Source organism: Hydra vulgaris, chromosome 05 (assembly GCF_038396675.1).
Source record: "Hydra vulgaris chromosome 05, alternate assembly HydraT2T_AEP".
In the NCBI taxonomy this organism is placed as follows: domain Eukaryota; kingdom Metazoa; phylum Cnidaria; class Hydrozoa; order Anthoathecata; family Hydridae; genus Hydra; species Hydra vulgaris.
The window spans coordinates 15,165,598-15,178,438 of record NC_088924.1 but is presented as its reverse complement, the minus strand read 5'-3'; positions in this window follow the sequence as shown (position 1 = coordinate 15,178,438).

Genomic DNA, 12,841 nt, shown 5'->3' with positions numbered 1-12,841 from the left:
AATTTTTCAAATGAATATGGTCTTGCTTTCACACAACTCTTGAAGTTGTTAAAGGAAAGTTTATCTAATCTTTTACCAACATTTAAAATGTTTCACGCTAGAAATTGTTTAGACCAATTTAATTTTGATACCATCAAAGTTCGTATAAAATAAAACTTTTGTTGAAAGTCAGTTAAGATGGCCTTCTCTATACACAGTAATATGTTTAAATCTCGTCAAACTATCGAGGATTTCATAATATCTAACAAATTAAAGGCTCATCAAGTAGAAATTAACAACGAAATGATAAAGGCTGTTCGTAACGCCTCTTTGAAATATTGAGAAAAGTTATCTATATTTAAAAGAGGCGTTATCTAAAGAAAAATAGAAAGTTGCAAACAATAAAAAAAGAAAATAATTTTATAATATTGTTGAATTAAGAAATATCAGGATCTAAAAAGCAGAAAAAAGTTTTGAGTGAAGTATGAAGGGCAAATATTTATTGTTCAGTGCTCTTTAAGAAACCTTCGTCTATAGATGTATACATTAAAAGTATGCATGAATAAATACACAATCAGTAGATTTTTTTATGCATCCAAATTAATTTGTATCTGTATACCGCTAAAATCTCGGTTGTTAGTTATTGCTAGTTATTTAAAATATTTTAAATATTAGTTTCGATCTTTTATTCAGATTAATTTTGACATTCTCCATGTTAAGTATTAGTTTTTATATTAATTTCAAAGAATATTTTGCTAACTTTCCTGTTTTTTAAAATACCATGTGACTGTACAAAGTTTCTCTTTTATTATTTAACAAGTTACTGGTTTTCAATATAAAATCTGAAAAATAGAAGTTCTTTTTGTATGAAAAGACATTTTGACATTCCAGATTTTCTTTGTAGATAGAAAGCGGGCGATCTGTTTTTTTAGAGAGTAAAAATAGGATGTGTATGGGTTAATACAGAGTTGTAATAAATCCAAAAGTAGCAAGGCCAAGGCCAAAGTCAAAGCCAAAAGTTACAAGGCCAAGGACAAGGCTGAAGTCAAGAGTTTTAAGGTCCAAATCAAGATTAAGAGTACAAGGCCAAGGTCTACGCAAACCTTTTCAAGACCAAATACTTCAATTTTTGCCTTACATAAAGGCCAACTATTAACAAAACTGTAAGTAGCAAGTGCTGTGACAATAAAACTACATTTTGTAAAAATAGACCAAGGTTATGCGCAGAATTCAACGAAATCAATAAAAAAATATGTATTTTTTTTTAAGGCCAAGGCCAAAACAATCAAGGCCAAAATTTTCAAGGCCAAGGCCAACAATTTCAAGACCAAGACCAAGGCCAAGTCCAAGGCCGCAATTTTTGGCCTTAAGGCCAGGCCAAGGGCTAACAACCCAAAACAAGTTAAGTTAGCGAGTATGAATGAGTATATAAGAAGAAAATAGGCAAAATTTTATTAAAAAATCAGAAAATTCAGGTAATTTTATTCCAGAATCATAGTGGCAATCTTGTATACATTTAAACAAGTAAATATATACTTTTATTTTCCATTTAATTATTTTGTTAAAATTTCCTCTTGATTTAAAATATTGACTTTTAATTAATATAACTTCTGGTTAAAAGTATCGGTGGCAGAAATGGAAAATTTTATTACAGCCTTAAATTTTGAAAAATAACGGGAGAAATGTAACATAATTTTCATTTATTTTAGAGATACTTACGTTATTAACGTGTTTATACGTAGTCAATTAGGTAAACATGCGCGTCTAACACGGTAAAGAGACAACTTTTATTCCTAAATTAGGGAAATTTTATATGCAAACTTTTGAACATAATAAAGATTCTAATAAGCTATAAGTATGCGGAAGAGAGCATAAAAATTAATGTTTTTCTTTCCCCCGCCGTTTATTACTAGAAGTTTACGATGAGAGGCAAACGTTTTTCATTGGTAATCGTAACTTGTAGAGCATGGAATACCTACCATCCTGACTGAAGTTTTTCTTATTCTTCTAGGAAGATTTAAAAATTCATGCCGATGGTTTAACTTCATCTGGATTGTTCTATCATGCTCATATATTACACACCTGAGATCAGTAACAACGGGATCCACCGTTTTCTTGCCAGTCCTAATGGATATAACAAGATTTAAGCTACTACGCTTTTTAAAAAAAGTGTGTTTAAGTTAAACCATCTTTTTTGGGTGTGGGTTTGTTTGGGTTATCTTACAAACTTCAACATACCCACTTGGTGATTATGTTTCTTAAATTCCTAATTTCTTTTCTATGTTACTATAAACGCTGTCACGTTCCATTTGCGTACACCCATTTTACTAAATACTTTTTGTTAATTCTTAACCCAATTTCATGTGACGCAAGGATTTTAGACTATACACTGTAACATTATGAACATTAAGTTTTCTTTGAATTATAAAGACAAAACTTGTAAAGAAGGACACAACAGAACTGCCTGAACATCCATTGTGAGAACAGCTTCATCTTTGCTACTTTTCTCTTTGTTCTTGCTTTTTTATCTCTTGCTTTGTCTTTTCTCGATATATATAGGGCATACACAGTTTGGTCAACATTTCCTTGTTTATATGCATAACAAGCGTCACACTGATCTTTCTTCGAAAAAAATAGCCAGATACAATCCTCAAAAATTTCATGAAATATGGAACTTGATAAAATTAAATTTTCCTTCCCCTGAGATTGACTATAAGACTTCTAATGTCTAAAAGGCTCAGCCTCTGACTGTCAGGTGGCTCTATATAAAGCTTGTTGCGTCTTTTCTACAATAATGTGATTCAAGTCTGGGCAAACTATAAAAAAACTCTATCAAGAGTTTTCTTTCATTAATTAAGTGTTTTCTTTTTATCGACCTAGCTTTACCCTCATTTTCGGCCTCTTTTTAAGCAGCCCATCCTCTGATCATCCATTCGCTAACACCAAAGGAGTTGAAAAACATTTCTTACATGCTCGAATCTGATCCGTGTTATTGGGTGGTCTCCGTGTTATCGTGTGGCTTAATACAGCAATGAACTACTTCTTCTAGACTGCAAGTTATATGGTACTGTCTTTTGGTTAATATTCCTTCTATACACAAGACGACTAACTTCAACCATTCTTTGGTCCCATTCCAAAACATTTAAACTTATTTCTTTTTGTCCCCGTGCATGAACAACGGGGTTTCGTCTCTCTTTTAGGCCTTTTTATACCAAAAATAATATTTTCTTTCTTGTTTTTTTTTTTCCTTTGTCTCATTTATTTCTCTCATTCCACTCGCTAAATTTTTTTTACTTGTAGCCATCCACACCTCTTTGTTTGCTTTACCACGTTTTGAACGCTTACTTTTTCTGGCAATTATAAACAACAGTTTAATTCTTCACTACTTTTTCTTAGGTTACTAGGTTCATAATCGTTCATAACCGTTCACAACCGCTAATTTTCTAAGGTTACTGGGTTCATAATCGTTCATAACCGTTCACAACCGATAATTGTCTAAGGTCACGGGGTTCATAATTGCTATCTTCTGCTGTTTTTATTTCTTTTTTTTTGCTGATCACTGTCATTTTGATAACTACTATTTTATTCCCAATTATTGTTTTAATAATTGTGAATAAAATGGCTAATGATATTTTCTTCCAGCTGATTTTTTTCACTATTCATATTGTTTTTGTTTTCTCTATTACAGTCATTTTCTTCAAGATGTTTGCAACCGTGGAATAAATCTGATTGATTGGTTACAAAAACTACTATAACTACTTACTTCTAGAGTGTATTCAACTCAATTTTGTTCTACTGTATCTGTATCACCATTGTTAAGGTGACTACCGTAACCCTTACTTAACTCATCAGTTACAATAAGCAAACAATTATTATTAGGCGTGGCGAGTACAATAGTATTTACAGAGCTATCTTTTGACACTTTCGTCAGTGAACAACCATCTTCAAATAAATATGTATCAAAAATGTATTATCATTATTCAGTAGAAGAAACAAACTATCTTTAATCATTGGCACTGACAGACTAGTTTTTCTTTCAACTGGGAAAGAATAGTTATAGTCGGTTAGCTTCTAATGATTCTTCATGATCTGAATAGGCTTCTGTATAGGCTTCTGTATAGTTTTTTTTAAGGATCTCATCTTCATTATCATCTCTTTACTTCAAAATATCATTTTCTCGAGGCATCAACTTTACTTTTGGTTCCCCTGTTGTTGTTTTTTATTGAACGTAGTAAACTCTACAATTTCTTTTTTTTTTCTGGATTTCTAGGGCCATCATCACCAAGGTCAACTTCTGCTTGGGCCCGCTATTTAAAAAAATAATAAGTAATATAAATACAAATTATTACCATTACTCAACAGGATAGTTAGTTTAAAATTCTTTAAAAAGACTTTTTAACTACAACATCTACATTAACAGAGAAAACGTGACTGTATATTAAAGTAATGAAATAGGTCTGTTGCTCAGACTAGTTTCTGAAATTTAAAAACCGCCCAACTCTGAGACGTGTTTTTCAATAAAAATATTAACTCACATAGTGGAATTCATTATTTTGATGAAATGTGAAAACCTCGTATCTAAAACTTACGAGTGTTTCACATTATAACCTATATCCATGGTCTTCTTTCTTACAGTAATGGTTCACAACAGTTTACATACTGTCTTTTATTATAATATTTCTTAACAAATATAATAATAAAAGCCTAAACGTAACACTAGTTACCTTAGTTAAAAGTGAGGTTCAACAACAGAATGTAGTTTAATCCACGAACCATATTACTGTTCCATAAATACTGTTCCATAAAACTGGCAGAAAAAACCCTGTTTTTTCTGCCAGTTTTATGGAACAGTAATGGCTCCCCGACAAAATACAAAGTTTGATTTTTTGCGGGTAGATGGCAGTCCGTGATACGTAACATGATATCTACTATTTGAACGTTAAGAGTTTTTCTACACAAATCTATAAAAAGATTAAAGTCCAAATATTTTTAAGTTACAAGGTTTTAATTCAAGGCCATCGATAAGTTGAGTTCGTTTTTTTAACTTTTATTTTAATTTTTCATTTTATAGCATAAACAAGAAATAGTTATGTTTATGCAATTGTTTTAGTTAATTTACAATTTACTAATGCATATTAATTAAGTTAAGAAAATGCAAAAAAAATATTTTATCAACTTGTTGTTTTACGTTTGGGTCACGTAAGGCGTCTCAAATTTTAGGGCTTTCTTTGTTCCCAGGCTTTAATCATCACAATTTTTTGAAAAGCATTCTTATTTGACATAAGTATAAAGATATATATGTTTGGAGTTTTCTTCATGTCTGGTCAGCTGGCTCATACAAAAAGTTAGCTATGTCAAACAAAAAAAAGCAATTTTTCTTAAAAAAAATCTTAACGAAATGTTTTATTTTATTACAAATTCTTTTAGATCATTCATAAATTACGCCAATTTAGATTTAATTGTAAGCAAAAAATAAAAAGTTTTTCCTTGCAGAGTCATAAATTTTACCAAAAAATAGATGTTTAACTTCAATAAAAATTAGCGCGCAAAGTGAAAATGATTTACTACTTTAAGAGATAAATTAGGCGTTGCGTAATTTATGGATAATCCTATTGTAAAAAAAAAAAAAAAAAAAAAACAACTCAAAATCGAGGTGGAACGGTTGCAAAGAAATATTGAGGGAAGCGGAACGGTTTCTTGATTTCTCGGCTAAGGAGGAACGGCGTTCCCCTGCGTTCCCCCTATTTTAACCCTTGTATATATAAACATATATATATATATATATATATATATATATATATATATATATATATATATATATATATATATATATATATATATATATATATATATATATAAGGTAAGTGTGGGTATTAAGGCCCGGCTGGTAATAAGGCCCACTAATCCAAACTTAGGGAAAAAATAAATTGTGAAACTTTTTTCGACATTAATATATTAGAGTTATCTGGTTTTATCACTGGCAGCAAAAAAAAAATCAGCATTTCTTTACATTTTCATTTTTTTAGGTGGGCCTTAATACCCATACTTACCTTATATATATATATATATATATATATATATATATATATATATATATATATATATATATATATATATATATATATATATATATATATATACATATATACATTGTATATGTATATAATGGTAGCACAACTTTATTATTGGCACTGCCTTTAGAAAATCTTTAATATATTTTTAGTTAAAAAAAGTTTTTTAATCTTCGTTTAAATATCTTGGATTACTTTTTTTTTTAATTTAATCCTTTCGATTTTACACTAATATTTTTTTTTTTTTTTAAATCTTTAAAAAAAAAAAAAAAATTCCTTCAAAAAAAATATATGTATATGAATATATAATATATATTCATATACATATATTTTTTTTGAAGGAATTTTTTTTTTTTTTTTTTATATTGTTATTTTTTTTATATTATTACTTTTTATATTTTTTATATATATTATATATATACATATTTACACTGTTATTAAAGTTTTCGGGAGAGAGATTATTGTTGAATCAATACATAAAAATTAAATGCTGATAAATATTTATTTCAAAAATATTCATCATTTTCATATCTTTCATTATAGGTTTAGCGTGTTCACGCTTATTTTTAAAGTAAATGATTCTGCACGCATGTTTTTGCAAGCTATAAATTTTTTTAAGTTTTGATGGTTGCGCAATTGCCCAAGATATATTTGCATAGCTGATGAATCAATGAATTAATCAAAAATATATTAGTTTGAGACTTTGTTTATTGATATACGAACGAACTCAATATATCATGCCTATTATATTGGTGATCTTAGATTGAATATATCTTATTTGAGAAAGCCAGGATAAATTCTCATTAATAAAAGTTCCTGATTTTTATCAACAAAATTTCAGGATAATTCTCATCAACAAAAATTCTTTAGAATCTCATACTGGCTTGTTTTTAATTGTTTGTCATTTATGATAAAGTCTGGCAACTTCAGAGGAAGGTTTTCTTCATGTGTTTTTTTATGGAATAGTATATAGTTTATTTTCTCTGAGTTAAGCGAAAGTTTATTAGCCCTAAACCAGTTATTTACTATATTTAGTTCAGTATTCATGTCTGAATATAATTTCTTGATATCATTATTAGTAAGAAATAGATTTGTATCATCAGCAAACATGACTGAATTCAGTTTTAAAGACGCAATGAAAAAATCATTTATATAAATTAAAAACAGGAGCGGTCTGTCATTAATGACATAATGGGAAGGAAAAAAATAAATTTAACTTTTTTAGTAAATAGAATTAATATTAATAACACTAACATATTCTATAAAAAACAAATCTCGGAAAAATTTAACAAATATTTCATAAATGTTGGTCCAAATTTTGCTAATAAAATATTTTCAACATCTGATTCATTTAAAAACTACCTAAAACCCGCAAATAACGCTATCGTTTACGATAGTAAATTTAACTATAAAGAATTTGAAAACTTTTTTGAGAAACTCTTTTCTTTAAAAAAAATAAAAGCACCAGGATATGATGAAATATCTAGTGATATAGTTATCTTCAACAAAATCAGCCAAAGCAGACCTCTATTTATATACTAAAGCTCTAAATAACTTATGGAATTATTCATAATGGATTTAAATTAATGAACATGAAAGAACGAACATTCGAATATAACCAACTATAGAACTATATCAATACTTGGTGTATTTTAAAAACTTTTTGAACGTCTAGTTTATAATCACTTCACTTAAAACTAATTATTTTACCCAAACCTTATTGACTTATCAAAATTATTTGATACAGTTGACCACTGCATCCTATTAGATAAACTAAAGCACTCTGATATAATTAATAAAATTTACAATTGGATTAAAAGTTATCTTACTAATAGAAAACAATATGTGTGTAATATACAATCTGGAGTATTAAATGTTTTATGTGGAGTTTTTCAAAATTTATCCTTGGTCCACGTTTTCTTACTATCAAATTTGCATTTAATGATTAGATTGCTGTAATACTTTTTTTTTATCATTTTTAATAAGATTTTGGAAAAAATATTCATATTTTTTTGTAATTTTTCTCATTATCAGTGTTTCTATTTTTTTAGAAATTTATTATGGAATTTTTGCTTCTTTTTTGAGCATTGTATCAACAACTTATCCATCCACGGGTTACCAACTGCTTTTGTCTTAATTTGTATATCCTCTTTAGGACATATAAATAATAATCACAGACATATCGACAATACATCATATAGACAGTAATAAATAGATATATAAATATATCTGAAAGCGTCGTTAGTGTCCCGACACGTTAGACCACGTTTCTTGTTTTAGTCCAATTGATGATTCATTAGTATTACATGTTTTGAAATTGCGTTTTTTCAAATTTATAATTTTTGGTTCACAATCAGAAGTGGTTTTTAAATTTCTTACTTTTATAATAATTTGAAAGTGATCGCTAATATCAGTCATAAAAATCTCGGTTTCAAATTCCATTTCCAAGTAATTATTAATGAGAATATTGTCTATTGCTGTTACCGAAGTTTTTGACAATTGCGTTGGCTTTTTAATTGCTAACAATTCATTAAATTTAAGAAGCATGTAAAAAAAAAAAAAAAAAAAAAGTTCTTTTGGATAACTTAGAACATCGAGGTTCATGTCTCCAATAACATATCAAATTTTATTTAACTATTTTTTCAATTGTATTTTTGATAAAAGTTTTAAATGGTTTGATTTTACCATTTGGTAGACGATAAATGCATCCAATTAAAATATGTGAAACTTTTTATTTATAATTTAAATAAATAGGCTTTCATAATTATTGTTTTAAAAGCATATTAAGTTTTTTATCTAAAGGGGCCATCAATAAAGGACGTCAATTGGGAGGGGGGGACGAGGGATAAGATAAAATAGACAAAAAAGGACAAAGGATAGGGGGGGGGGGTATCAGAAAAGGACGTCATGTAATAGAATTTTTTTATTTTAGTTATATCAGCATGGAAAACTATGTAAACATGTGTTTTTGTGAAGTCAACGTGAGGGAAAGTAATGTTTTTATTTATCGTAATTAAAGAAAAAAAATTCGTGTTAATATTTGTTTTAATTTTATTTTCGTATAAATATATATATATATATATATATATATATATATATATATATATATATATATATATACGAAAATAAAATTAAAACAAATATTAACACGAATTTTTTTTCTTTAATTACGATAAATAAAAACATTACTTTCCCTCACGTTGACTTCACAAAAACACATGTTTACATAGTTTTCCATGCTGATATAACTAAAATAAAAAAATTCTATTACATGACGTCCTTTTCTGATACCCCCCCCCTATCCTTTGTCCTTTTTTGTCTATTTTATCTTATCCCTCGTCCCCCCCTCCCAATTGACGTCCTTTATTGATGGCCCCTTTAGATAAAAAACTTAATATGCTTTTAAAACAATAATTATGAAAGCCTATTTATTTAAATTCATTATATATATACATATTCAGCGGTGGCCAAAAATTAAAGACCACTCATTTTTTAGTTGGTTTCTTAAGAGCCGTTTTTTCTAAGAATCAGGCAAATTCCTGAAACTGTGGAAGTGACCTCCTCCAAATTGCTTGAATTTTTTATATATTGATCAGAATATAGAAAAAACCTGTTGGGGAAAAAAAAATTTTCAAAAATGTTTCGTTCACTCGGAATCTGGGCTTAAATTTTTGAGATTTTTTAAAAAATTTTTAGAAATTTAGTTTTTGCCACCTTTGAACCCATTTTTTTGGCAAGGCAAAAAGTTGCACATAGCTTTTGTAGTTAATATCAGACGTAACCCAAAAGCTCTCTCCAAAAAATATAAAAAAGTTGCGTGACACTGTGCGGTTGGGTAATTATTATAGTTCAAAAGTACAAAATCAATCACTTTTGTCAATTTTTAATCGGAGTTAATTCTAGCGGCGAAGTGTTGCACACAATTTTTCTTTTAGGATTTGAAATTATCAAAGGTATTGAGTCTAAAAATGCAAAGAAAGTTATGTGATACCTAAGGCCTATTAATATATTAAGGCTTGAAATTGGAAAAAAATGTTTTAGTATACTTACAAAATGAACCATTACGGCAGAGGCGCTTAGTTTTGTAAAAATGTAAACATATCCAACTGTCAATACAAAAAGGTCCTAACATAATAATAAAAAAAATTCGTGTGATTTTATCACACGCATGATATAACATGAATTAAAAACTGAACAAAAATCTAACATCAAGATAACTATATTGCTAATTAAATAAAACATAAATCAAACATTTAAATGTTTTTCCATTTAAAAATTAGTTTTTCATTTATTAATAGAGTCATTTACACACATTATCCACCACATCACACATAATTTCTACTCTGCTGCAGTAAGTTTCTCTAAGAATAATGATATGACTGTATTATAGTCTTCTTCGGATAATGAATAATCGCCACAACCACTGATTAGAAAAGGAGCATTTACTAAACAGATTATTTATCAGTTTGGTTATTTATCTCCTCGGTAGTAACTGGCCAGCGAAAAGTATTCTTCTCTTGCCCGTTAATCATACAATTAACTCTGATCCCAGTTATAGATACCTAAAAGTATTAGCGCAACATTTAAAATAATATAATAAAGAGTTTATGATTTGTTTAATTTTGCTTACATTCAATAAAACTTGTAAAGTCTTATATAATGTCATTCTGAAATTATTTTTACATTTTATTTATATTCCTTTTATTTTAGAGCACTGTTTTGTAAAACAAAATAAAAACTTGAAACTAATATATACTTTGAATAATATTACCTCCACAATATATCCAATATTCCATTGTTTTTCATATGCAACAGCAACCCAATCATTCACTTTCCATACAAGACAAATTTCTTTTGCAAGATTGGCGATGTCTTCCTCATATTTATTATCATCTTCATTGTCTCCTGCCAGATTAAAGTCATCATTTTCGCCATAAACTTCTTTGTTATCGTTAACCTGACTATTTTCATTATTTTCTGTTGTCGGTTCTACCTTTTCTAGCTTACCTTTTCTTTTCAGGTTACTAAATCTATAACAATATTAATTGTACATATTTTTAAACATATGTAAACAAACACACAAAATTATAACTTTCACCTAAATTTTAATTTCATATTTGTAAAAGAACTATTTAACAGTCAGAAACATAATCTAATTTGCAAAAGTTTTGATAGCAACAATGCCTACCTTGAAAATAAAGATCTTATCTGTTGGCTAGTTACATATTGATCAGGCGGAAGTTCTCTCCTCAGCTGCATGTGAACCTGCTCAGGGCTCATTTTATTACCTGATTCTTCTCCACGAATAAAGTATTTATACAACAGTTCTTTCTGCTGATTTGAAAATCTAAAAGAACTTCGAACTGGTAATGCCCAACCTTGCAATAGAAAAATGTTCATGCAATGTGGTTTGTCTTTTACGGAAGCAATGTTAGAGGATGAAGAAATTGGCATATTTAGTTGTGAAGTAATTTTCATCTTATGAACAAACGAGTTGCGAACTTTATCCAATGATGTTAATGATTTCGGAACTGTATGAAGACCGGATAGCATGTGTTCTTCTAACTCAGCATCGCTTTCAAATGATAAAGTACAATTCATTTCAGTGCAAAATCTTAATGAATATAATTGCCTGTCACTTCTTTTCTGTTTTTCCTTAAGTGACTTGTTACGCTTAATTGAATTATCTGTTTTGCTATATGGCAACAACAACTTAATCGAGGGTTGAATTTTAAGATTTCCATACTCTTGTTCAATTCCCTCACCGATATTGAAATAACGCCACATCTTCATACTTTTCTCACCAAACTCAAATGAGTGATAGTTGCTAATGTTCTTAATCTTTGGTCCAGTAACTACAGTTTTATCATTGCTAATTTGAGCAACTGCTACTTTTGCATCTTTAGCGCCAAAACTATAATGCATAGCCTTGTGTATATCTTCAGCAGTCAAAAGATTATTACCAGAGTCAACGTAACTCCTTAAAATTGTCTTTACAACTGCACTCTCCCTGTCACATTGATCTTTTCCACAACAGGGTTCATTATAATCATATCTCAGCAACTTTATATCTCTCTCTTTGCATACATTGTAGATTGCTTCAGCTGAAAGATTTCCCTGATAGCAGCCGGCATTATCAGATTTGGTAAACATTTTCTTGATATGCGGTTGATCAGTTCTGAATTGGTCTAAAACTGCAGTGGCTAACGAAACAACATCACCTATTCCCTGATCACACCTATACATTGAAGTAAAGTAAACACGTTTGAATAACTTTCCTGCTATTTTTATGAAGAATATATCCACATGTAAACTCATTCCTTTCTTGCCAAAATACTCTCTTTGGCCCTCTCTGTATCGAACCGGAAGAATTTTTTGACAAAATTTTTAAGCCAGAAAGCAGTTTCATCGTTTAATTGCTTAAAAGCTTCGATTTTTGCCTTTTTCTGTTGAGAATCTCTCATCAGGTGTTTTATGTAGTTGAATACATCCTTTACAGCAATTTCCAAATCATAAATAGAATCAGCATCGTCAGAATTTTGAATTGTTAGTTCTTTGATCATCTCGATAGCTTTGCACAAATCATAGCAATCGGCACATACCACTTCTGATATCTCTGTGTTGGATTGAAGATTTTTTTCAGATGGATCTGATAAGGCATGTTTTGAGCTATGAGAAGAAATGTTTGAGTCATTGACACTACAATTGGTTTGATAACTTGTTTTCAAATACCTTTTTCCTTTTTCAAGGGCAGCTTCGAGAGATTTAGAACTAAATCTTTGTGCCAATTT